General features: G+C 37.1%; 1 long non-coding RNA gene across 1 annotated transcript in view; it reads left to right on the forward strand.

Moving 5' to 3' along the window:
* Positions 1–27782, forward strand: part of LOC124958604 (uncharacterized) — a 146553-nt gene that overhangs the window by 111877 nt on the left and 6894 nt on the right. The window lies entirely within an intron of this gene.

Raw genomic sequence — 27782 nt, forward strand, 5'->3', positions numbered from 1 at the left:
CTGTTTTCATAGTGTCCCAGAGATTTTGATATGATGTGTCTTTGTTCTCGTTTACTTCTAAGAATTTTTTAATTTCCCTCCTGATGTCTTCTGATATCCATTCATCATATAATAGTGTATTATTTAATCTCCAGGTATTGGAGAAGTTTCTGTTTTTCATTCTGTCATTTATTTCTAATTTCAATCCACTATGATCTGAAAGAGTACAAGGTAGTATCTCTATCTTCTTGTATTTGCTAACAGTAGGTTTGTGGCATAAAATAAGGTCTATTTTAGAGAAGGATTCATGTGCTGCTGAGAAGAAAGTGTATTCGTTCTTTGTTGGATGGTATATTCTATATATGTCTGTTAAGTCTAAATTGTTGTTTGTGTTATTGAGATCTATGGTGTCTTTATTCAATTTTTGTTTGGAAGATCTATCCAGTGGTGAGTGAGGTGTGTTAAAATCGCCTAGTATTATTGTGTTGTGGTCTATTTGATTTCTGGAATTGAGAAGGATTTGTTTGGCGTACGTGGATGAGCCAATGTTCGGGGCATAGATATTTATGATTGTTATGTCTTGCTGATTTATGCTTCCCTTAAGCAGCATGTAATGTCCTTCTTTATCCCTTCTGACTAGTTTTGGCTTGAAGTCCACATTAACTGAAATGAGGATGGCTACTATAGCTTTTTTGCTGTGTCCGTGTGCATGGTATGTTTTTTTCCATCCTTTCACCTTTATTCTATGGGTATCTCTTTCTATGAGATGAGTCTCTTGCAGGCAGCATATTGTTGGATTTTTCTTTTTAATCCAGTCTGCCAGTCTATGTCTTTTGATTGATGAGTTCAGGCCATTAACATTCAGGGTTATTATTGTGATATGATTTGTATTCCCAGTCATTTGACTCATTTTTGTTTTTTGACATGATTTGGTTTCCCTTTATTTGGCTATTCCTTTAGGCTAGTTCCTCCCGTTTCTGATTTGCATCGTTGTTTTTCATCTCTTCCTCATGGAATATTTTGCTGAGAATGTTCTGTAATGCCGGCTTTCTTTTTGTAAATTCTTTTAGCTTTTGTTTATCATGGAAGGATCTTATTTCGTCGTCAAATCTGAAAGTAAGTTTTGCTGGGTATAAGATTCTTCGTTGGCATCCGTTTTCTTTCAGGGCTTGGTAAATGTTTTTCCAGGCCCTTCTAGCTTTTAGGGTCTAGATTGAAAAATCTGCTGATATTCTTATTGGTTTCCCTCTGAATGTAATTTGATTCTTTTCTCTCGCAGCCTTTAAAATTCTGTCTTTATTTTGTATATTAGGTATTTTCATAATAATGTGCCTTGTTGTGGGTCTGATGTAATTTTGTATATTTGGAGTCCTATAAGCCTCTTGTACTTGGTTTTCCATTTCGTTCTTCAGATTTGGGAAATATTCTGATATTATTTCATTGAATAGATTGTTTATTCCTTTGGTTTGTTTCTCTAAGCCTTCCCCAATCCCAATCATTCTTAAATTTGACCTTTTCATGATATCCCATAATTCTTGTAGATTCTGTTCATGATTTCTTACCATCTTCTCTGTTTGGTCATTTTTGTTTTCAAGATTAAATATTTTTTCTTCAATGTCTGAGGTTCTGTCTTCCAGGTGTTCTATCCTATTGGTTATGCTTTCTATGGAGTTTTTAACTTGGTTTATTGTTTCCTTAATTTCAAGGATTTCTGTTTGTTTTTTGTTTTTTTTTTTCAGTGTCTCTAACTCTTTATTGAAATGATCTCTTGCTTCCCGTATTTGGTCTTTTAACTGTTGATTGGTGCGATCATTTAATGCCTGCATTTGCTCTTTCATCTCCTCCTTCAATGCCTGCATTTGCTCTTTCATCTCCTCATTTGCTTCTCTGATTGTTTTAATTATGTACATTCTGAACTCCCTTTCTGACATTTCTTCTGCTGTGCTGTCATTGGGTTTTATTGATAGAATATTTAGGTTTGTTTGGGATAGTTTCTTCCCTTGTTTTCTCATATTGGTCAGATATCAGTGGGACCCTGAGAAATTGCAGAGTTCCTCTATTGGCTTATAGTGTCCCTGTAGATTTCCAGTGTAACACCTGCCAGCCTTCAGTAGCCTGAAGTCTTGGAGGAACTTGATAATGCAGTGCTTCTGAAGAAAGCTGCCCCTAGCCCCCTACTGATTCCAGGGCTTGGAGCTGGCTCTGTGTGGAAAGGCTCTCACTGAGGGGCCTGCACCGTGCAGCTGGCCGTGTGGGAGGAGCCCACCGCAGGAGTGAGCAGGGCTACCTGGGGAGGACTCTAGCTGCCCTGCCCTGCTCTGATAAGCCTCCCCTATCCGTGCCTGCCACCCAGGCCGAGCTTCACCCGGTGGGGGAGACTCACCACGTGGCTCTATTTTAGTATGAGTCTCTCAATGCCTCCCCTTCTTGAATCCTGGGTTCTGGAGCAACTGGAGATGCAGTCACCCTCTAGTCCGCCATCTTGGATCGCCCCGTGGAAAGAGCCTGCGGCCGGAGGGGGCAGGGCCCCCTGGAGAAGTCTCTGGCTGCCCTGTCCTGATCCCAGAGGCTGCTTGCACGTCGAAGCTTCCGCTGGCTCAGGGTCTTGTGGCTGACTCTGTGTAGAAAGGCTCTCACTGGGCGGTCTGCTCCGAGAAGCTATCCTTGAAAGGCGCCTCCCACCTCAGGGGGCCGGGCTGCTTGGGGAAGTCCCTGGCTGCCCTGTCCTGGTCCCTGAAGCTGCTTGCGGGCCGGAGCACGCCACGCTGGCTTCGGGACTTGGAGCTGGTTCTGATCAGAAAGGCTCTCACTGGGGGGCCTGCTCCGAGAAGCTGGAGAAGCTGGCCATGTGGGAGGGGCCCACTGCCGGAGTGCGCAGGGCTGCCTGTGGAAGACTCTAGCTGCCCTGCCCTGCTCTGATAAGCCACCTCTATCTGGGCCTGCCGCCCAGACCGAGCTTTACCCGGTGGGCAAGACTCACCCGTGGCTCTATTTTAGTCCGAGTCTCTCAATGCCTCCCCTTCTTGAGTCCTGGGTTCTGGAGCGACTGGAGATGCAGTCACCCTCTAGTCCGCCATCTTGGATTGCTGTTTACTGCTTCTTCGATAAACACTTCATTAATCTTAGCTATGTGGAGGTCATAATTCCATTTGTTCCTTGCAATCATTCTGTGAAACTTAGGTAAAGATAATTGTTGATATTTTATTTTTGAAGAAATTAAGATCCACAGTGAACAAATAACTCGTAATGTAGTTGTGTAATATAAATCTAAATTTGGACCTCTCAAATTTCAAGTCCAAAGATGTGTATTGATAGAAAAATGGGTCTGTCTATGCAATGCACAGTGAGTGCCAAGGAATAACTTCCTCTTATATCAGAGAGAGTCCCGTAAGTAGTTGTGGTAGTGAACTCCTTGGCCCTCCAGGTCTAGACTGAGTGGGCATGTAATCATAGTTCAGTCAGAATTCCTTTGCTAGGAATTTGGCATTGGCAGGAGAGTATGAATGTAAATAAGAATAAAATTGAGAGAGAGGACACATGAGAGGCCTATCTGAGCTCAACCAAGCAGGCTCAGGAATCGAGAGGCTCTGCTATTCAGGAATCACCATAGTCCACCATATAGTTAATGAGACTAAAAGATGAAAACCATATACTGCTTTACTCTCCAATAGGTTTCCTAATTTATTTTTATTCTTTTATAATGACTGCTATATTTATTTTAGGAGGTTGGTATTCTGTGACATAAATCTTAACCACGATAAGGCAATAATGACTAGTGATTAAGAGCACTCTGGACTGGGCTGTTTGGCTTAAAATCTTAACCTCTTAGTAGCTCTATGACCTATGACAGTGCTAGACATTCTGGTGTCAATTTATTCTTCCTGAAAATGGTACCTACCTCATTAGACATATTATGAAAAGGCAAATGAGATAATGGCTATAATGCAGTTAGAACAATGCCTGACACAGCAAGTGCTCAATAACTGTTAGTTGTTGCTTTGTTTACAATAAATTCCCCTTTGAGGTGTATATCAGGTCAAAATGGTAGGACATCATTATTTTGCAATCCAGTTTAAAAAATCATGGTTATCAGGCTTCTTCTTAAATTCCCCAAATCTCATCAGTCACCCAATCCCATTGATTCTTGCACTGGGATCCCCCTGACCCTGCCACACTCTGCACATCCACATTTCATCACATATGGCCCACTGGGTGGCCAACTTGTCTGTCCTTTACACTAGTCCAAGAGCAAATGATTGTAGACTCAGAACCACATTGCAGAGTAGGCTGATCAGCTCTATCTGTCTATGTCCATTTTAGGTAGGATACATGCTTTCCTGTTTCCCACAATCTCCACTTAGTGAAAAAATGTCTGATCTTATTAATCCAGCTTTCAAAGTCCTCATGATATAGCTGCTAAACAACACTCAGTTCCCATTTCAAAATTTGTGCTTGATACCACTTGTACTCTACTTCCACTGAACTGATTATTTACCATTTTTCAATCTACCTAGTCCTTCTATAACTTGATAATTTTATTCCCCCTTGAATTCTTGCCTACTACAATTCTATTCATTTCACAAGTCTGAGTAGAATGTTCCAGTTAATTGAAAAGGGCACAAAGGTATCCCTGACACATCCCCCTTATTTCCAGGGTTTTGTGTGCTCAGTGGTAGGTTAAAAAATCTTTCCAGACTTTGAATAGGAGGTAGAGTTCATGACTCATGTAATATGAACTGAAATGTTTCTAGAAGGTTACAACTTAGGGACTTGAATTTTTTTTTTAATCCTAAAACAGGAGGTAAAATTTTAGCTAGTTTATTTTCTACTGATTAAAAAGAGTAGGATTTATATATGTATCATCTTCAACTCAACAGCTAGTTATCTGGGGGGTAAAAAAAAAAAAATCATAATTAAGACCAGTTGAACAAAATGGTTGCCTGAGATGAAAGTATTTCCCACAAGGCCTTAAGTGTGTTGGGTGTGAACTATTATCCATGTCTGCTCCTGGGGAGTGGGTCTCCATTATTTATGAGGAACAGACAGATGGGAAACTGGTCCTGTGTAGGCCTTGGGGAGAAACAATTTCATGTACGTCCTCCTGATTTTGTGCCATACCAGCATTTCCCTACATAACTACACTCAACGCCACATCCCTATAAAGAAGGCACCAGGGCCATCTCCATAATGTAGCAAAGGAAAATGAGTCTTCAGGAAGTCAAATAACTTGCCAAATATTTCAGTTTAAGTAACTCTTCTAACTCATGGTACTACTATTGGGTGGAAGAGTTGATTTCAGTATAGATTTGTCTTGCTCCAAAGTCTGTGCCTTTGGTAGAGATGCTCCAAATCTCATGATTTTTCTTTTCTTTCTTTCTTTCTTTTTTTTTTTTTTACTTCTTTTGTGTTCTGGTATTTAATATTTAGGCATTTGGGGAAGACCACATAATTTGTCAGACAAACTGGGATACTTTTAAGAGTAAAAGTGAATGCTATAAGAAGTATGCTTTTCAATAGCCAAGCTATGGAAATAACTCAAATATTACTCACAGACGAATGAATAAAGAAATTGTGATACACATGCACCAACACATACACACAAACACTAGTCAGCCTTTACAAAGGAAATACTGCCATTTGAAACAACATAGATAAAACTGGAGGACATCATACACAATAAAATTAGTACACATTGAAAGAAAAATATCATATGGTCATGCTTAAATGCCAAATCTAAAATGCCAAATCTAAAAATAAGTCAAATAAATAGAAATAGAATGGATTGTTGGTTGCCAGTGCCAGAGAGAGGAGGAAATAGGGAGAAGCTGGTCAAAGGGTACAAAGTTGAAGTTACGTATGGTGAATAAGTCTAGAAGCATAATGTATTTCATGAAGATTATAGTTAATATTTTAAATGAGCATTTAGAAAGTAGATTTTAGGTGCTCTCACCACATGTAGTTCCAAAGGTAACCATGGAACATGATGACTTTGTTAATTTGATCGAATATAGTAATAATTTTGCTGTGTATAAATACATCAAAACAATATGTTATACATCTTAAATATATATAATAAAAATAAAATTTCAAAGTTATGCTAGGGCAAAAGGCATGAATTAGAGTGTTCCAGGAAAATCAATATATGCTACTCCAGTTATGTGTTTCTTTGAAGAAAGAACATAGACCAAGGGATAAAATAGTTGTGGGATCCAATTCATTTTTTAAAACCTAAGTTTTTTAAAACCTTAGTTTTCACATCTCTAAGATTGGGATTATAATCAAGTGCTTAAATGAGATATTGGTAGATCACCCAGAATCATCAGAACTCATTATAATTATTGGTTAAATAATGTGAAAGAGTTCCTGTCATTTCCTTTCCCCTCGATATAGTTTTCTTAATATTTTGTTTGCATAAGTATCCACATCACTGTTTAAATATTCCAAGGACAAGGTACATATTTTACAAAATCAGATTAACCACTCCCAGTATCAGTAGGATTCTACACTGGCACTCAGCATATACTCAATGGTTTGACTATTGAAAAATAATTTTTTTTTAAACTGAATTTCTCTTTCCATTTTATTTATTAACTGCAAGTATTCATTTTTAAGTTTTTTTTTTCTTTTTTTTTATTGTGAACAAATGGGATACATGTTCTTTCTCTGTTTGTACATAGAGTAAAGGCATACCATTTGTGTAATCATACGTTTACATAGGGTGATGTTGGTTGATTCATTCTGTTATTTTTTCCCCTTCCCCCCACCCCTCCCATCCCTCTTTTCCCTCTATTCAGTCCTTCCTTCCCCCATTCTTGCCCCCCTCCCTAACCCTCACTCTAACCCTAAAACTAACCCCTCCCACGCCCCATTATGTATCATCATCCACTTATCAGCGAGATCATTCTTCCTTTGGTTTTTAAGATTGGCTTATCTCACTTAGCATGATATTCTCCAATTTCGTCCATTTGCTTGCAAATGCCATAATTTTATCATTCTTTATGGCTGAGTAATATTCCATTGTATATATATGCCACAGTTTCTTTATCCATTCATCAACTGAAGGGCATCTAGGTTGGTTCCACAATCTGGCTATGGTGAATTGAGCAGCAATGAACATTGATGTGGCTGTATCTCTGTAGTATGCTGATTTTAAGTCCTTTGGGTATAGGCCAAGGAGTGGGATAGCTGGGTCAAATGGTAGTTCCATTCCAAGTTTTTTAAGGAATCTCGATACTGCCTTCCAGAGTGGTTGCACTAATTTGCAACCCCACCAGCAATGTATGAGTGTTCCTTTTTCCCCACATCCTTGCCAACACCTGTTGTTGCTTGTGTTCTTGATAATCGCCATTCTGATTGGGGTGAGATGGAATCTTAGGGTGGTTTTGATTTGCATTTCTTTTATTACTAGAGATGTTGAACATTTTTCCATATGTTTGTTGATTGTTTGTAGGTCTTCTTCTGTGAAGTGTCTGTTCATTTCCTTAGACCATTTGTCGATTGGATTATTTGTAGTCTTGGTGTTGAGTTTTTTGAGTTCTTTATAGATTCTGGAGATTAGTGCTCTATCTGAAGTATGATTGGCAAAGATTTTCTCCCACTCTGTAGGCTCTTTCTTCACATTGCTGATAGTTTCCTTTGCTGAGAGAAAGCTTTTTAGTTTGAATCTATCCCAGTTGTTGATTCTTGCTTTTATTTCTTGTGCTATGGGAGTCCTGTTGAGAAAGTCTGGTCCTAAGCCGATATGTTGAAGATCTGGACCTACTTTTTCATCTATAAGATGCAGGGTCTCTGGTCTGATTCCGAGATCCTTAATCCATTTTGAGTTTAGTTTTGTGCACGGTGAGAGATATGGGTTTATTTTCATTTTGTTGCATATGGATTTCCAATTTTCCCAGCACCATTTATTGAAGAGGCTATCTTTTCTCCATTGCATATTTTTGGCCCCTTTGTCTAGTATGAGGAAATTATATTTGTTTGGGTTTGTGTCCGTGTCCTCTATTCTGTACCATTGATCTACCTGTCTATTTTGGTACCAATACCATGCCGTTTTTGTTACTATTGCTTTGTAGTACAGTTGAAGTTCAGGTATTGCAATACCCCCTGCTTCATTTTTCCTGCGAAGGATTTGCTTTAGCAATTCTGGGTTTCTTATTCTTCCAGATGAATTTCATGATTGCTTGTTCTACTTCTGTAAGGTACATCATTGGGATTTTAATTGGAATTGCATTGAATCTGTATAGCACTTTTGGTAGTATGGACATTTTGACAATATTAATTCTGCCTATCCAGGAACATGGGAGATCTTTCCATCTTCTAAGGTGTTCCTTAATTTCTTTCTTTAGTGTTCTGTAGTTCTCATTGTAGAGGTCTTTCACCTCTTTTGTGAGATTGATTCCCAGGTATTTTATTTTTTTCGAGGCTATTGTGAATGGAGTAGTTTTCCTAACTTCTCTTTCTGAAGATTCATCACTTATGTATAAAAATGCATTGGATTTATGAGCATTGATCTTGTATCCTGCTACTTTACTGAATTCACTTATGAGTTCTAAGAGTTTTCTGGTGGAATTTCCTGGTTCCTCTAAGTATATAATCATATCATCAGCAAATAGGGATAGTTTGAGTTCTTCTTTTCCAATTCGTATCCCTTTAATTTCTTTGGTCTGTCTAATTGCTCTGGCTAGAGTTTCAAGGACGATATTGAATAGGAGTGGTGAGAGAGGGTATCCCTGCCTTGTTCCAGATTTTAGGGGGAATGCTTTCAGTTTTTCACCATTAAGAATAATATTAGCCATGGGCTTAGCATAGATGGCCTTTACAATGTTAAGGAACGTTCCCACTATCCCTATTTTTTCTAGTGTTTTGAGCATGAAGGGGTGCTGTATTTTATCAAATGCTTTTTCTGCATCTATTGAAATAATCATGTGATTCTTGACTTTAAGTCTGTTGATATGGTGAATTACATTTATTGATTTCCTGATGTTGAACCAACCTTGCATCCCTGGGATAAAACCCACTTGATCATGATGCACTATCTTTTTAATACATTTTTGTATGCGATTTGCTAAAATTTTGTTGAGAATTTTTGCGTTGATGTTCATTAAGGATATTGGTCTGAAATTTTCTTTCCTCGATGTGTCTCTGTCTGGTTTAGGTATCAGGGTGATATTGGCTTCGTAGAATGAGTTTGGGAGGGTTCCCTCCTCTTCTATTTCATGGAATACTTTGAAAAGTATTGGAATGAGGTCTTCTTTAAAGGTTTTGTAGAACTCGACTGAGAAACCATCAGGTCCTGGACTTTTCTTTGTTGGTAGGCTTTTGATGACTTCTTCTATTTCATTACTTGAAATTGGTCTATTTAAATTGTGTATGTCCTCCTCGTTTCGTTTAGACAATTCATAGGTCTCTAGAAACTTGTTGATATCTTCGAAATTTTCTATTTTGTTGGAATATAGATTTTCAAAATAGCCTCTAATTATGTTTTGTATTTCAGTCGTGTCTGTTGTGATATTTCCTTGTTCATTCCGAATTTTGGTGATTTGGGTTTTCTCTCGTCTTCTCTTTGTTAGTGTGGCTAAAGGTTTATCAATTTTGTTTATTTTTTCGAAGAACCAACTATTTATTTTGTCAATTTTTTGTATTGTTTCTTTCGTTTCAATTTCGTTGATTTCAGCTCTGAGTTTAACTATTTCCTGTCTTCTACTACTTTTGGTGTTGGTCTGTTCTTCTTTTTCTAGGGCTTTGAGCTGTAGTGTTAGGTCATTTATTTTTTGAGTTTTACTTCTTTTATTAAATGCGCTCCATGAAATAAATCTTCCTCTAAGTACCGCTTTCATAGTGTCCCAGAGATTTTGATACGATGTGTCTTTGTTCTCGTTTACCTCTAAGAATTTTTTAATTTCCTTCCTAATATATTCTGTTATCCATTCCTCATATAATAGCATATTGTTAAATCTCCAGGTGTTGGAGTAATTTCTGTTTTTTGCTCTTTCATTTATTTCTAGTTTCAATCCATTATGGTCTGATAAAATACAAGGAAGTGTCTCTATCTTCTTGTATTTGCTAACATTAGCTTTGTGGCATAATATATGGTCTATTTTAGAGAAGGATCCATGTGCTGCTGAGAAGAAAGTGTATTCACTCTTGGTTGGATGGTATATTTTATAAATGTCTGTTAAGTCTAAATTATTGATTGTGTTATTGAGATCTATGGTTTCTTTGTTCAATTTTTGTTTGGAAGATCTGTCCAGTGGTGAGAGAGGCGTGTTAAAATCACCTAGTATTATTGTATTGTGGTCTATTTGGTTTCTGAGATTGAGAAGGATTTGTTTGACATACATGGGTGAGCCACTGTTTGGGGCATAGATATTTATGATTGTTATGTCTTGCTGATTTATGGTTCCCTTAAGCATTATGAAATGTCCTTCTTTATCCCTTCTGATTAACTTTGGCTTGAAGTCCACTTTATCTGAAATGAGGATGGATACCCCAGCTTTTTTGCTGGGTCCATGTGCATGGTAAGTTTTTTCCCATCCTTTCACCTTTAGTCTATGGGTATCTCTTTCTAAGAGATGAGTCTCTTGCAGGCAACATATTGTTGGATCTTTCTTTTTTATCCAATCTGCCAGTCTATGTCTTTTGATTGATGAATTCAGGCCATTAATATTCAGGGTTATTATTGAGATATGATTTGTATTCCCGGTCATTTGACTCATTTTATTCATTTATTTGCTTATTTTTGACACAACTTGGTTCCTCTTTATTTGAGAGTTCCTTTAGGATATCTCCTCCCTTTGCTGATTTGCTTCTTTGTTTTTCATATCTTCTTCATGGAATATTTTGCTGAGAATGTTCTGTAATGCTGGCTTTCTTTTTGTATATTCTTTTAGCTTTTGTTTATCATGGAAGGATTTTATTTTGTCGTCAAATCTGAAGGTAAGTTTTGCTGGGTATAAGATTCTTGGTTGGCATCCATTTTCTTTTAGGGCTTGAAAAATGTTATTCCAGGCCCTTCTAGCTTTTAGGGTCTGGATTGAAAAATCTGCTGATATCCGTATTGGCTTCCCCCTGAATGTAATTTGGTTCTTTTCTCTCACAGCCTTTAAGATTCTGTCTTTATTTTGTATGTTAGGTATTTTCATTATAATGTGCCTTGGTGTGGGTCTGTTGTAATTTTGTGTATTTGGAGTCCTGTAAGCCTCTTGTACTTGATTTTCCATTTCGTTCTTCAGATTTGGGAAATTTTCTGAAATTATCTCATTGAATAGGTTGTTCATTCCTTTGGTTTGTTTCTCTAAGCCTTCCTCAATCCCAATCATTCTCAAATTTGGCCTTTTCATGATATCCCATAGTTCTTGGAGATTCTGTTCATGATTTCTTACCATCTTCTCTGTTTGTTCAACTTTGTTTTTGAGGTTAAATATTTTGTCTTCAATATCTGAGGTTCTGTCTTCCAGGTGTTCTATCCTATTGGTTGTGCTTTCTATGGAGTTCTTAATTTGGTTTATTGTTTCCTTAATTTCAAGGATTTCTGTTTGGTTTTTTTTTCAATATCTCTAACTCTTTATTGAAATGGTCTTTTGCTTCCTGTATTTGCTCTTTTAACTGTCTATTGGTGCGTTCATTCAATGCCTGCATTTGCTCTTTCATTTCATCGTTTGCTTCCCTTATCATGTTGATTATGTACATTCTGAACTCCCTTTCTGACATTTCTTCTGCCATGCTGTCATTGGATTTTATTGATATAACATCCAGATTTGTTTGAGGCATTTTCTTCCCTTGTTTTCTCATATTGTTCAGGTATCAGTGGACTGCAGAGATGTTGCAGATTTCCTCTATTGACTTATAATGTCCCTGAAGATTGCTAGTGTATCCCCTCTTATCCTTCAGTAGCCTGAAGTCTTAGAGGAAGTTGATACTTCGGTGTTCCCCTAGGTAGCTGCCTCTCTAGGGGTGGTGGTCTTCAGGTGGGGTATATTCCCTGCTAGAGGGCAGAGGTGCCTCTACTTGTTGACCAATGGTCATCCAAAGGGGAACTAGACTGCGGGCTGAGGCAATGCCTGTTTGGGCCTGTGTCTCTGGTTTTACCATCTTTGTGGGAAAACCTCACTCGGCGGGGAAGACCCACCCGGTGGGGAGGTCTCGCTAGTCCGTTCCCCTCCTAGAGGTTCCCTTCAGTCCACAACTACCGCCTGGGCAGGGCAGCCTTCCCAAGCAACGTTCTCAGGGGCCTGGACCTACCTCCTGGGCTTGGGAGCCCTGCCCTTTGCAGACGAGTCTCCTTAGGTGGCCCCTCCTCAGTGAAGCTGCCCAAAGTCCTGGAACCTTCGCTCCACACCTCAGCTGGTCTCTGTGTAGCTCTCCTGGGCCTGGGAGCCTCACCCTTCGTAGACGAGTCTCCTTAGGTTGTCCCTTCTTAGAGAAGCTGCCTGAAGTCCTGGAACCTTCACTTCGCCCCTCAGCTTGTCTCTGTGTAGTTCATTCAAGAAAAGGTGCCTAGGTCCCTGGACCGGACCTTGCTATGCACCTAATCGCCTGGCTATGCGACCCGCCCTCTGACCAGTCACTTGGAGCCTCGTACATATGTTCCAAGCCCCAGTGACCCGTCGCTCGTCTCTTCCTCCAGGCAGCCACCCGGTGCTCTGTGTGGGCGCTTGGAGACCAAGCCACTCACTGCGTACCTCCACCTCCTCTGGGCAGTCCCCTCCCCGTTGCTCAGGCGGTTGCTGGATCCAAACAACTCGCCGCCCCACTCTTTCTCTGGCAGCCGCTGGAGCCCTGGCAGATCGCTTCAAAACCAAGCGGTGTGTCGCACAACCTCCTTTGCAAAGTTCCCCGCTTTCTGAGTTCACTGCTCCAGCGGGGGAGGTGTGTCTTGCCGCCTGGGCAGGGCAGCCTTCGCAGGCAACGTTCCCAGGGGCCTGGACCTCCCTCCTGGGCTTGGGAGCCTCACCCTTCGCAGACGAGTCTCCTTAGGTTAGAGAATCTGCCCGCGGTCCTGGAAACTTCAATCCGCCATTTTTCGCTCCGCTTTGCTGTCCTGAAAAATAAATTACATGCAGTTTACCAACAACTATCTTTCTAATTTTAAAAATGAAGTATAGCAAGCAAGCTTTTCTTGTGAATGAAGAGATTATTTTCTATTTCTTATATATTTCTGAGGGTTCACATAGGGGGACTTTTCTATTGCATTATATAATTAGTACCAAATTTCATATTATCTCATCAATTTTCTTGGTGTCAAGGTCAATTTTCTAAAAATGTAAAGGTGCTAAGGGTCTAGCTTAGTGGTAGAGTACTTACCTATTATGCACAAGGCTCTGGTTTCAATCCCCAGCACTTGCTCACGTGCATACACACAATAAATAAAAAGGAAGAAGAGAAACATGCAGCCTTCGTTAGTCCTTCTAAACCAATTATCCTAGCAGTTCAATCAATACAGAATATTAGGGATCCACTATATGGAAGATACTAGGTACAGACAAAACAGCTATAAATAAATCAATTCCCAATTTTATGGCAATTAAAGGTAGTAGTTCTTTGATGCCATCATTTCCAGATATCACAGTCTTGGGAGAAATACTGATCATAGTAAAAACCCCTGTGATTTGTGAGGGATTGGGTTAAGAGATTTTCACAAATTTCCAAAGTTTTGGAAACTAAGGTGGGTAGTGTTCATTCATTAGCTAAGTATCAAAGGCCTTCAAATTTACTGTGAAATAGTAAAAATCAAGACCATCTAATTTCTAAATATGAAGTTTCTACTTTACTCATAAGTCTTCCACTGTCTCTCTCCCCTATCTTATATCCTGAGATGACTGTCTAACCTTAATTAAGGCATACATCTCTACAGTTGCAGTTTCCCTATTTGTTTAATTTTAAAAATCTTATTAATAGACCAAATGGCATTGGAAGGTGACATATTTGTTTTCTGCATCTTTAGTGCCTAACACAGTCCCTCACACACAGTAGACAATCAGAATACATTTGTTCAATGGATGAGTGAATGAATGAATGAATGAATGAATGAAATACTTGTCGTAGTCATTCGAAGAGAACATTTACTTTCTAAAACATTTTAGATTACTTGCAGGTAGTCTCCTTCAGAAATTTTATTCTTATTCTGATAACTCTAATAGTACCAAATCATTTTTGGATGTTTATAAAGTATGTCATGTATTTTGTTAAATGAATATTTTCAGTGAAAATTAATCTTCATAATTTAAGAATAACTTTTATTCCAAGAAAATCTAAGGTTATGCTTGATAAATAATAATACTATCAGCATGTTTATATATAACTTTTGGTGTGAATTCTTGGGTAAATAGTCAATGCCAAAATTCTTTTTATAGAAACTGTATATATATCTCTCTCCCCATCATCAGTGTTTGAAGGTATCTGTTTAATTATATTTTGCCTAACATTGAGTTTTATCAGTTAAATATATTGGTTGATTTCCTAGAAATGATTAACCTTATAATATGCAACTCATTTATTTCTCATGAAGTTGAACTTTTTCCTATTGATCACTTGTATTTCTTCTAATTTTTATAATAAAATCTATTATTTTCCTTCCTTTATTATCTATTATTTGCTTCTGTTTAGAACAGTGTTTTTAAGCTGACATTAAATAATGCAGTAAACCCAAAATGTTTCATTTTTTTCTAGTTTTCATTTCTTAAATACTTATCACTTTAATTGTACTCATATAAAGTGTGCTATACCATGTTTTCAGAATTCTCTAACTTCAGTTATTATTTGCTGTGTGTGTGTGTGTGTGTGTGTGTGTGCATGAACACTTTATCTATCCATAGGAAGTGAAATTGCTAATTGGGAAAACAAGTCCTCCTTCTTTTCTCATTTTTTTCTTCTAGCAGGAGAACATTTACTTGTATTTTCTTTCATCCTGTTTCTAATAGGTCTTAAGATTTTAAAACTACTTCCAGGGTGTGTGAACAACTGAAAGGGAAGTATAAGACAAGATCAAATTTGGTTTTCATTTGTCTGCATCTGTGCAGATTGTTTTTTTTTAATCTGTTCTTTTTAGATCTATATGACAATAGAGTGTATTTTTGTCATATTACACACACATGAAAATGACTTATTCTAATTAGGATTTCATTCTTATGGTTGTACATGATGTGGAGATTGTTTTGATGAGGGATGAAGAGATCATTTCCTCTGCTGGAGCTGGCCTGCCTTGGAGAAAAGACCTCAATTAACCCTTAGTTAAACACTGATACATGTTCCCTGTAAGATTGAAGGAACATTTTTGTTTTGTTGTTTTGTTTTTGAAGATATGAAAAGTAATGATTTATTAATATCACTTAATTCTTAAAAGAAAGGAAACCTGAACTTAAAGTGTTAAGAAAATAATACATGCAAGATAACCAAGCACAATACCTGGCACATAGAAAGTGTGCCAGCAGGTATAATCTTGCCTCTTCTGCACCAAACATAAAAGCAAAATATCTTTTTTTGAAGGTCATAAAACATGATGATTAAAGAAGTTGTCCTTGGAATCATATTACCAAGCCAAATATTTCTACTCAGCACTTACTACTTGTGTGATATGAAGTAGTTACATAGTCTCTCTGCCCTTTGTTTCTTCAATCTAAAATGAGAATCCAGTTCTATAGCAGTTTGGATTATTTGTCATCATATAAAGAAAGTTCCAAATAATGGTGGTTTATCTCTTTTTCATGACTTTATGGCAGAAGCCATAAAGTCAGGAAAGTATAGTGGCTTCTAATATCATCAAGAATCTAGGTTACTTCTTTTTCCCAAGATTTGTCTTATTGGTGCATTATAAATATGCATAATGGTGGGATTCATTGTTACATATTCATACATGCACACACTATAACAATATAATTGGATCGATATCATTCCCAGTATTTTCTCTTTCCTTCACTTCCTCCCTTCCCCCAGTCCCTTGCCTTTACTGATATCCCTTCAATATTCATGAAATCCATCCCCAGCCCCACCTTTCTCTCATTCCTCTCTAGCTTCCACATACGAGTGAAAATATGTGACAATTTTCTGAGTTTGATTTATTTTGTTTAACATACATGTTATGTGAGACAATGCAAGGGAGATCAGAGGGGAAATGATTGGGTAAGCCTTAAACCAATCAGTAAATTAATCCCCTGATGGGATTAACTGAGTGGTACCTGGAGGCAGGTGGGATATGGCTGCAGGAGTTGGAGCATTGAGGGCGTGGCTTTGCAGTATATAGTTGTCTCTGGCAAGTGAAGATCTCTTTCTCTGCTTCCTGATCAGTTTGTGAGCTGCTTGCCCCTTCCACACTATTCTGTCATGATGTCCTGCCTCACCTTGAGCCCCTAAGGAATGGATTCAGTTGTCAATGAACTGAGACCTCTGAAACAGTGAGTCCTCAAATAAACTTTTCATCCTCTATTATTGTTTCTGTCAGATCTTTCAGTCACAGAAATGAAAGAGCTGCCTAAAACAATAATGTTCTCAAGTTCTATCTATTTTCCTATAGATGACATAATTTCATTTTTCTTTGTGGCTCAATAAGACTCCATTGTGTATGTATATCACAATTTTCTTTATCCATTCATCCATTGATGGACATCTAGACTGGTTCTATAGTTTGAGTACTGTGAATTGTGCTGCTATAAACGTGGGCATGTATCACTGTAGTATGACTTAAATCCTTTAGGATAAATATTGAGGAATAGTATAGTTGGATGGTAGGGTGGTTCCATTCCTAGTATTTTCTTTTTCCACATTTTTAATTGGTGCATTACAATTGTACATAGTTCATACATGTACACAATGTAATTTGCCAATATCACTCCCAAGCACTCAACTCCTCTTTCCCCACTTCCCATCTCTTAGTCCCTTTCCTGTAGTGATCTCTCATTGATTTCCATGAGATGCACTCCCATCTTTCTTTTCTTTCCTCTCTAGCTTCCTCATATGAGAAACATACCCTTGAACTTGAGTTTGACTTACCATATGGTTTCAAGTTCCAATCGTTTTCCTACAAATGCCATTATTTCATTTTTCTTTATGACTGAATAAAACTCCATTGTGTATATTCACCACGTTTTCTTTACCTATTCATCTATTGATGGACACCTAGACTAAGCATGGAACCACCACATGACCCAGCTATTCCACTCCTTGGAATTTATCCTGAAGAATTAAGTGATCATACTACAGGGAAACATGCATACCCATGTTTATAGCAGCACAAATTCACAATAGCTATTCCTAGTCTTTTGAGGAATCTCTATAATAATTTCCATAAAGGTTATACCAATTTACAGTCCCTCCAACAGTGCAAAAGTGATCCTTTTTCTTCACATCCTTTTCAGTATTTATTACTGTTTGTATTTTTGATTAGTAAAGAGTCTAGGCTATTTCTATTCCACAAACTTAGCAAGTGAATATCATCCTTAAAAATCACCCTAGAGTTTAGAACAGCAACTAGGACTCCAGTTATTCTGTGTACATTTTATGCATCAGGAACTTTTAATCAAATTGGAGATTTCTCTCTAAGGTTGAAGGAAAAAATTCCTAATGTATAGGAATCTAGTATATTTGTCATCTTGGTGTCTCCATGATAAAATCAACTTAGGGGAGGGAAGATTTATTTTGACTCATGGTTTCAGTCCATGCTCAGTGGTTCCATTGCTATGGGTCTGCAGTGAGGCAGAACAATATGGTGGAAAGGCATGGCAGAGGAACGTTGCACATCACATTGCAGCCAGGAAACAGATCAAGGAATAAAGGAAGGGGCCAGAGGCAAGATATAGTCCCCAAGAGCATACACACAAGGACCCACTCCTTCAATAGATTCCATTTCCTGCAGTTTCTACCACCTCCCAAAAGTCTATTCAGATTATGAATTCATCTGAGGATTAAGCCACTAATGTCTTTAGTGCCCCTGTGATTCAATCACTTTCCAAAACATTGCTGGCACTGGGACAAAGCCTTCAACATATGAGCCTTTGGGGGACATTCCAGATCCAAATCATGACACACACCTTACTTCCCTTTTGTAGGTTTGGTGGGATGATTAAATAGGATGATGCATATATGGTGTCAAGTACGATCCTGGACATAGGAATAGAACACACAAATGCTATCTACTATTTTATGTATAATATATATAGTATATATATATATGTATATCCTTATATTTTATATAAGGATAAATATATATCCTTAAAATCAACTGAGAGTTTAAGACAGCAGCTAGGACTCCAGTTATTCTGTGTATATTCTATTCATCAAGAACTTTTAATCAATTGGAGCTCTCTTTTTAAGGGTGAAAGGGAGAATTCCTAATGTACAGGAATCTAGAAATATCTGCCAAAATGTATCCATGAATTTCTAGAGGTTTCCAGAGATAAAACTTAAGAATTCAAGTATTTAACACTTCCCCTAGATGATTCTTCTGTAGTTACTGTCCTTGACATCTGGTTTAGTCTATGACCTTTGACATCCTGCTGCTGTGCATATTGAAGTGAGAGGCAGGAGGAGGGAGGTGGGAAAGCAGGAGAGCCCAGATCTCTCTGAAAAGATATTTTACCATGCTTGGAATGCTGTTTTCTCCCTTCTCCCTTTATTTCCTAAAATTCTGAAGCACCTCCATTTTCTTTGCTGGGAGACTTAATGTTATATTGAGGTACTGTTACTGTGTCTGAAGAAAGCAATAATCTATCAATACTAAACAGACATACCCAATGGGTTATGATGTAAAAAAAGAGCAACCACTGTTGAGTGGATGGACTAGTTAAGCAGTCAGGTAACTGGAGGCATCTAAATTAACCTTACCTTTAAATAGAGTATGGGATGTTGAGAAGTGACAAAAAATAAATGGCAGACCTGAGGAAAGGAGCACCATGTGCATCAGCACAGACCTAAGATAGTAAAATGGTCTTTTTCAGTCTTAGACCAGAAGTCAAGTCTATCCCTATACTTTACTATGAAATTCCCTGTTTTGGAGGATTCCACTGGGCTGTCAATGCTGCACATGTTGGAAAGTTGGTTGCTAAAGCTTTGAGAACCTGGTCAAAAGCACATCCCATAAAGAAGCAAAGCAAAGTGCAATAGCAAATGGGGAACAGGTTTGGGATTAGTTCACAACCTGCGGAAGGACAAAGGTGGAGGTGAATGACCTTGTTGTTTCATCTTCAGAGACCAGGAGTTGTGTTAAAATTTATGTTCTCATTCATGAGCAAGATAGCCTTGAAGAAATAAAAAGATCTTGAAAACAATGGTAAGAATTTTAGAATTTATTGTCACTAGAATCCTAGATGCTTTTGAGCATGATTTAATTTATATTTTTAAGGAATTATTCTGGAAATTGTGTTGAAAATACACTTGGTCAGGGGGAGCATAACTAAAGTTAGAAGCAAAGAGTCCTTTTAAATAGGTATTGCAAAGTTCAGGTAGGAAAAGAAGGCATCTTTAACCAGGTGAAGGTAGTTTAGTCTGAAGCATTCTGATGTTGGATATATATTGCATGCATTTTTAAGGTAGGTAGAGGGTTGTAAAGCTATGAAAAGGGAAAGAAGGACAAAGAGCGGTCAAGGTTCAGTTTAACAGAGCAACTAGAGGAATGTGATGGGTACAGTCAATCAGAAACATTTTAGTATTTTAGTGACTAAAATAGCAGTCAGCTGCTAATATATTTTATAGTTCTTCAAAATTACAACAGTATTTATTCACATTTTTACACTATTTTGTCCTCTAAGCCATCCTGAGATAGGCTGTGTGTTATTGTCATCTCTATTTTACAGAAAATAGAACTATGGTTCATGGAGATTAAATTATTTGCCCTAAGAAACCACAGCTAGTTGGTATGGGATGTGAATTTTAACTCAGGTCTGTCAGATTTCAATCCAGGTCACAGTCTGTTTGCCTTTTGATTTGCTGTTGATACAATATTTGCTCAGACTAAAAGTACATCTGCTACCACACTATTTTCTCATGCTCCAACCTATGTAAGTGAAGCAGCTGTCCTTTAATTCTGCTCTGTGGACATGCAAACACAGGGGTAAGGGCAAGAATACTGTTTAACTGCATAACTGCTTCTCTAAGAGAGTGACACACTTGTCCATGTACACTTGCGACCTGACAGTGGTAGCTTTTTATGCAAATACTGTGTTATAACAGAGTTCAATTAAAAGGGAGAATAAATGGTGTATCATAGTTGTAGCATTTATACTGGAACCAGAAGTTAAGAAGATCTTGTTCAAATTTTAGCATTTCTAACATCTTAGCTGCCATGATCATATTCCTGTCAAACAGTTCATGCAAATGTTTTTCAGAATGGACCTTATTATTGTTAAGATTAATAAATAATAATGAACTTGCACATGGCATAGATCACAAACACCATCTTGCTTCAGCCATCAATAATCCTGCAAAGGAGGACTTTTAATTGATAAGAAATTAAGACTGTTAGTAATAGGAGACATAGTAGTCCTTTGGAAAACCAGACTAAACTTCTGTTTCATTTATTTGTCAATAATTTCGGTTGACATTCATGAACCCTTGTTCTAATTAAAATGATAAAATAACAAATTAGCTAAAGGCTTCCTATACTTCCTTCTTTTCCTCTTCTATCTCACTATGCATTTTCTGTCCAGCTACAGTTGCCATCTCAGTCAAGTTTAGATACATGGTAAGGAGAATTCATATTGCTTTGTTTGCCTGGTTCAGATAGGTTCATGTTCCTTTGGTTATCTTGTGTGTCCTTTCTGAACAGCAGAAGAATGTATTGGTTAGATTGAGTTAAAAAATAAATTAATCATTATGGTCCCGGGTAGGAAGGGTATAATCTTGAAAGAGAACAGTTTTCCTCTAGCACCCTACCAAGCCGTCTTGCCAATCTTTTGGCAGAAAGGATTTTTAGCATATTGTCCACACAGATGGATGATGTTAGCAGTGGCTGCATTCCCTTGGACAGGGCTTCTGTGCCAGAAGTGTGTCAGACTCATCTCTGGAGAATGCTGGGAGAAATGGTGATATATACCATGTCTCACTCCTTTGCTGAAAGCATTTCCAAGTTGGCAATTGCATAAGCAGCATATGATATTCTTTATTTAAAAAAAAAAAAAGTGAGAAGTCATTGGGACCATTCTGAATTACTCTGTCCAGGAAAAAGTTGGAAAGGAAAGAGAGAACCAATTCTGATCCAATCTTCCAAACCATTTGGACCTGGGTGTTGTCCTGACTTTGACCTGAACGTTGCTCTGTTCTACTTCTCCAGAATTCTGTCCATTTATGATTTTTAAGCCTCCTGTCCTCTTGTTGAGCAGAGGATCTAGCAAGAGGATAAACTAGATCTGAAAGTCTCTGTGGTTTTCTCTGCCATTGGAAGTTAATGCAATTATCTATTGAACAAGCAAAGAATTCAAAACAGAGAAGCAGCATTTTGGAGCAAAAAGCCCTGCAATGGAGCTAAGAAAAGGGTTTCATTCTAATTCACATGGACTTTTGCATGGAATGAACTGGCCTTATTTGTATTATATGTCCAGTTGTAAGCACATAGCAGATGCCCAACACTTCCTTTTCTTGGTCCTGATGTTCATGAACTAATTGTGGCACTGAACTGATCAATGAGACTCTCTGAAACCTCATCTTTAATGAAAGAGAGAAAGAGAGAGAGAGAGAGAGAGAGAGAGAGAGAGAACGCTAAGAATGAAACTAACACATATATAGACACTATCTTGCCAAGTCCTGGACAGGGCTTCTTCAGTTCACCATATCTTCACCATCTTCACATTTCTGACTCTCGTTGTTTCTCAAGTGAATTACCATTTGTCCTACCCTGATATCTCCTCCCTTTTCCCACTGTTTTCACTTCTATCACATATTTAAGAAACAAAAATCTGGTCATGCCAATCTAGTCTATATAACTCCTCACTGGTTCCTTTTCACCTTAAAGTCTAAGCACCTTAGCATAGCATTGAAGGCTTTTTCTCTTTTTTACTTGTTAGCCATTTTCCTGATGCTTCCTCATGTAAGAATCCTACACTTCAGTTCTACCAAACCCCTTGATGTCTATCACAGATGACTGAACTTCACACTTGTACTTTTTTACATGCTATTTCCTCTGCCAGGAATGTCCCTCAAGTCCTACCTCTGGTATTCCCTTTTCTAGGAATCTTTCCCCAACAATCCTACCATTGGTTCAGGTACCCCTTAGGTGTTCCAGTGGCCCCTATCCTTCAGGGAATGGCTTGTTCCAGGGCAAGATGCTCTGTTTTCTACTGGATGAAATACTACCATTTTGTCCTGCTGTATGCCAAGTCAGCACCAGAACGCATGCTTGCCATTCTTCTCTGTGTGCTCTCTTTTGTCTAGGCATGGAACAAGGCATGAAATTGAAGTGCGGGGCAATCCAAAAGAAAGCATCTCATCAAGCATCATGAGATAAGATGTGTTGGAATGACTAATGGATCTGGGAGTCCAAGCTAATTTTGAATCCCAGGTCTTCTACCAACTAGCTGTATAGATTTTGAGGCTGTATAGATTATAAGTGTGCTGTTCAACTAATGAATTTCTTGCTTACTAGCAATGTTGAGCCCTCAAAGTAAAAGTGGGTGAGGACTTTACCTTTGAGTCAGAGTAAGAACTAAGGGTTTTTTGTTTTTCTTTTTTTTTCCCTGTAATTTTTTGTTTGTTTTTTGACATGGAGTCTCAATATGTAGCCGAGGATGACCCTGAACTTCTACCTCTGGAGTGACTGGTACTATACAGGTACATGATACTGCCCTCAAGTTATTGCTCACATGTCATCTAAATGTAAAATATTTCCTGATAAGACTATCTAAAATTACTCTCCTTTCTGAGTTTTTATCTTTTTTATCTGCTTAAATTTTTGATAGCATGTATTTTCTGACATATATATGCTTTGCTTTTCAATTTCTATTTCTTGTAGTTTCCACCAATACACTTGTGTTTATCCACATACTAAAAAGTAAGGTCCTTGAAGATAATAATTTGTTTCTTTTGCTCATTGCTGGACCACAGAACCTAGAAAACTACTCATTAAGTATTTATGGTTTGAATGAATTATATATAAAGGCAAATTACCATTCCTTTCTATTTACCAAAAATCTTTATAAAATTTACTCTAATTATATTTGAAAGAAAACTGAGTTCAAATAAAAAATAAAATCATACTTGAGACTATTTCATATTTAGATATTGAGTATAATTTAAAGGTAGGTTGAAATGATACTGCATAATATGGAAAAATACTTTGCTTCCATGATCTGATATTAGAAAGTATATTTGAAGTGCAAATATTTTCATAGTATTCATGATTTATTTCCAAATTAAACCAGACATGTTGTTATGCTTTAGATATGAGGAGTCCACCCATAAGCTCATAGGTGAGACAATGCAAGAAGGTTCAGAGATGAAGTGATCAGTGTGAGTTATAACCTAATCAGTGAATTAATGCACTGATATGGATTAAGTGGGTATAACTAGAGGCAGGTGATAATTAAGTAGCTGGAGGAGGTGGGTCACTGGGGGCCTAGCTTGAGGTTTATATTCTGTCCTGGTGAGCCGAGCTCTCTCTGCTTCTTTGTTGCCATATCCTGAACTGCTTTCCTCCACCATGCCCTTTCATCATGGTGTTCTGCCTCACCTTTAGCTCAGAGCAACCTCTCCGACTGTGAGCCAAATAAACTTTTCCTCTTCTAATTGTTCTTGTCAGGCCTTTTGGTCACAGTGGCAAAATAGCTCACTAAAACAGGTTTATGTTAATATGCTGAAAGTTAGTCAAGAAAATTAAATGCTGCAAGCAGTGGGTCATGTGACTCAGGAGTCTAAGGCAGGAGGACCACAAGACTGAGGCCTCTAAGGCAGGAGGACCACAAGACTGAGGTCAGTCAGGTCAGCTTAGAGAGAACCTGTCTCAAATGTTGCTCAGTGATTGAGCACCCTTGGGTTCAAGGATTCAATTCCCAGCACAAAAAGAAAGAAAGAAAGAAAGAAAGAAAAAAAGAAAGAAAGAAAGAAAGAAAGAAAGAAAGAAAGAAAGAAAGAAAGAAAGAAAGAAAGAAAGAAAGAAAGGAAGGAAGGAAGGAAGGAAGGAAGGAAGGAAGGAAGGAAGGAAGGAAGGAAGGAAGGAAGAAAAAAAGAAAGAAAGAAAGAAAGAAAGAAAAGAAAAATATAAATCAATCTAATGCCGAATAGTGTTTAGCAGACTGAATGAAACATCATGAACCCACAAATTTCATTCCAATGAACTGCTTATTTCATATGTTCTTGAAGGGTCTTGGGAAGCATGCACTTGACAAAAAGGGTATTTTTTTCCTTTAATTATTCCCATAATAGTTATGGTAAGGAAGCAACCTGTATATCCATTGATGGATGAAGAGGTAAAAAAGTAGTACATACATATAATAGAATATTGATATTATTATTGTATTATTATAATGGAATAAGACAACTAAAAAGAAGGAAATGTTGTCATATGTGAAAATATGGAAGAACCTTAAGGGTACCATGGTAAGTGAAATAAACTAGTCATAGGAGGACAAATGACTCTACTTACCTGAAATTTCTAAAACTGTCAAATTTGTAAAAGCAGAGAGTGGAATGATGGTCAGGGAGAAACCAGGAGTTGCTATTCAGTGGATGTAAGGTTTCAGTTTTCCAGATGAACAAGTTCTAGAGATCTGCTATACAACACTGTGCTCTGGTTAGCAAAACTGACAACAGTAAACTCATGGTGCTTTTCTGAGCACTCCATACACTTTCATGTGTCAGTGCCTATCTTGTTCCTAGTGTTCCCCTCATTGTAAATATCTATCTAGTCAGTTCCTAATAATCCTTTTAAATTTTTGTTTTTCAGAAATTGCTTTGGGAAGCATTCTAAAATGTTGCCCTCACCAACACTTTCTCCCTGTGCTAAGATTTTTATCAAGGGGATACTCTATTTCATAATTTAAAAATTATTGTGTTTATGTCTTCAACCATCCCTACTGTTTCAGCAGGTCTTAAAATACTACCACTGACAAGAAATGACTTGCCCAAAGTCATGTGGCTCATAACTAGTTATTTCTTTTCTTCATTTTTTTCATATCATTGAATTTAACATTTTCCTTCTAGATTGCCCTAGATTTTATAGGTAGCTCAACCTTTAGGTGGATTTGTCTTTTTGAAACATTTTGTCTGCTTTACTTTCAGAGTTTTATCTATAAAGTGAAATATTACATGTAATAGCAGTGTGGTGAAGTGGGCTTATGCCCTGGTTTGCTCAGTTTAGATGTGAGAAATTGTCCCAAGTAAAGTAGCACTAACACTTCTTACTTAATTCTCAGAAATGCCCCATTTGGGGCAAAAATTAAATCATTGCTTCAGAAATTGTGCACAGATGGCATACTTCCTACGCTCCTGATTTAATGGGAATTCTTCTAATAGTTTGTTATCAGGGTCATATATGCTGCAGATCACCAATAGTTTTTTCTATCTCAAGGTACTTTCCTTTTATTTTTAGTTGATGATTTGTTTTATGTTAATTAGGAATTGGTGTATGTTTCAAGTGTTCTTATGCTATTCTTTACACAGATAACAGTTTTCTTCTTAATATGCTAATGGTGTCAACTCTACTACTAGATTTTCTAATATTGAATACTCACAATCCTATTGCAAATTTGACTTGTTCGTGAAGTATTATTAGTTTATCGAGTTTCACAATTCAATCTTTAAATACTTTATTTGGAATTCTTAAAATATCTTTGTTTATAATGAGATTAGCCTCTTATTTTCTTTCATTTCCATTCTTGTTTGATTTCTCTACCAAAATTACAGTCTCAGGAAAATGCTATCAATATTTCCATGTTTTCCTATGTTTATGTTTATATCTCATGGTGAAATTTATCTGTAAAATATTTGGGCTTATGCTTTTTAAAATAAGATAATTTTACACCTTTTGCCCTTTATGGCATTCTACCATTATCAGTCTGTTTTCTATTTACTTTTCTTTCATTTAGGTAATGTATATTTTCCTAGAATAATATTCAATTCATCTGTATTTTCAAATTTATTAATGTAAAATTTATCAGTATTTTACATAGCTTTATCTGTGTACTTCCTTTCTCATTACTAATTGCTGTTTGTCCCGTTTTTGATGGATGTTTATCTATGTATTGATCTCTCCAATGAAAAGTCTTCAGTGTTTTTTTTTATCATTACATAATTACTTTTATTTACTTATTTATTTAAAAATCCTTTGATTTTAATTTTTTTCTCCTAATCTCTATTATATCTTTGTTTTTTTTAATGACTTTTGAGTTAATAAACATTAATTGTATTTTTTATGGATTATTTTTCAACATCTTCAATTGAATGTTTATTTCCAAATTTTCAAACATTTAGAATAAAACTTTTTTGAGTACTTATTGGCTATTGTACAAATTTTAATACACATGGCTCTCCCTAACATTCATTTTTAAGTTGGTTATAATTTCAGTTAAGATTTTCTCCTACTTCCAGAGGATATCTTAGAAGATAAATCTGAAATGAATATATTTCCTTTGGATATTTTTTAATTTTAAGATTTCATATATTTTTGTTAATGATTTTTTGTTTTCTGGAATTTGTTAAGATTTCCTCTGTGGCCTAATCTAGGGTGTAGGTTGATGAAAAGAATGTTCATTTTCTGTTAACTCTAAATAGATTTGCTTGACTCTTCTTGCCACTTGTGGCACTTGATTTTTATAAATTTTATTTCGCGTTGTTCTTTTGGCTTCTTGCTTTTTTTGTTACTAAAGTACATTAAAGATTAAAATTGTAGAACTTTTTATTCTGTTTCTTTGCTTTATAAAACATTGAAACCATATTTCTTTATAAATATCAAAGGACATATCAGTTCATTACTATTTTAACTTCTAAGTATTTTATCACTTTAAGCTACCCCTTTTGAGCCTTTTAATGGGTTTCAGTTTTAATGATTTCTTGCTGGATGTTCATTTTCTTGTACCTGCCTTTGTTCATCATTTGCCCTCCCCCCAGGGCTTTGCAAGTATCAGGTCTGGGCTGGCTGTACTGCTGGTACAGAGTACAGCACCTCTTGATGATACAACACTCTTTCTTTTGTGCTGCCTAATCTGTTTGATGGCCTTGTTGTCATCACTCACATTTTCTTGGGCTCAGGATCCCTGCTTTGTTAATGAGGAATGGGGTTTTATCTCAGCCCCCTCAAATTTCTTAGGAATTCAATTTGGTGCTTTTCAATTTCCATACAACCAAGTTTTCCCACTGTATGCTTTGATTTTGCTTAGATAGAACTAGTCAGTATTTTCCTCTAACGTTGCTGATTTTTTCTCCCATTTTATTCAAATGAATACTTGCCTTCCCAGAGTAAGAACTTTTCTCTCTGTACACATTTAGATTTTTTCATGCCTCTTTGAGACTAGGGTGAAGGCACCTGAGCTAGTCATGTGATTTAAGATCTTTGGAGAGATTAAGTATGTGACTGAGTGCCACAACGCATATGCAAGTAAAGGGCTAAAATCCATCTTGAACATGCAGGAGTAGAAATGTAGTGGTATGGAATATGCTATCCATGTGTCCATGTAATTTTGCTCATCTTAGGATAGTAGTAAAAAATCTGAAAACAGTTATCATAATTCGCTTCTGCTCTAGTAGCCTGCTGTTGCCCTGGAAGACACTTCCCTGGCTAGTCAACATCTACTAATGCTATCTGTCATATGTTGACTCCTCTGAGGCTATTGGAGTAAGGGAACCATTTAACATTTCTAATCAAAAACTATTACATAAATAAAATAAAAAGTAAA

Source organism: Sciurus carolinensis, chromosome 11 (assembly GCF_902686445.1).
Source record: "Sciurus carolinensis chromosome 11, mSciCar1.2, whole genome shotgun sequence".
NCBI lineage: Eukaryota > Metazoa > Chordata > Mammalia > Rodentia > Sciuridae > Sciurus > Sciurus carolinensis.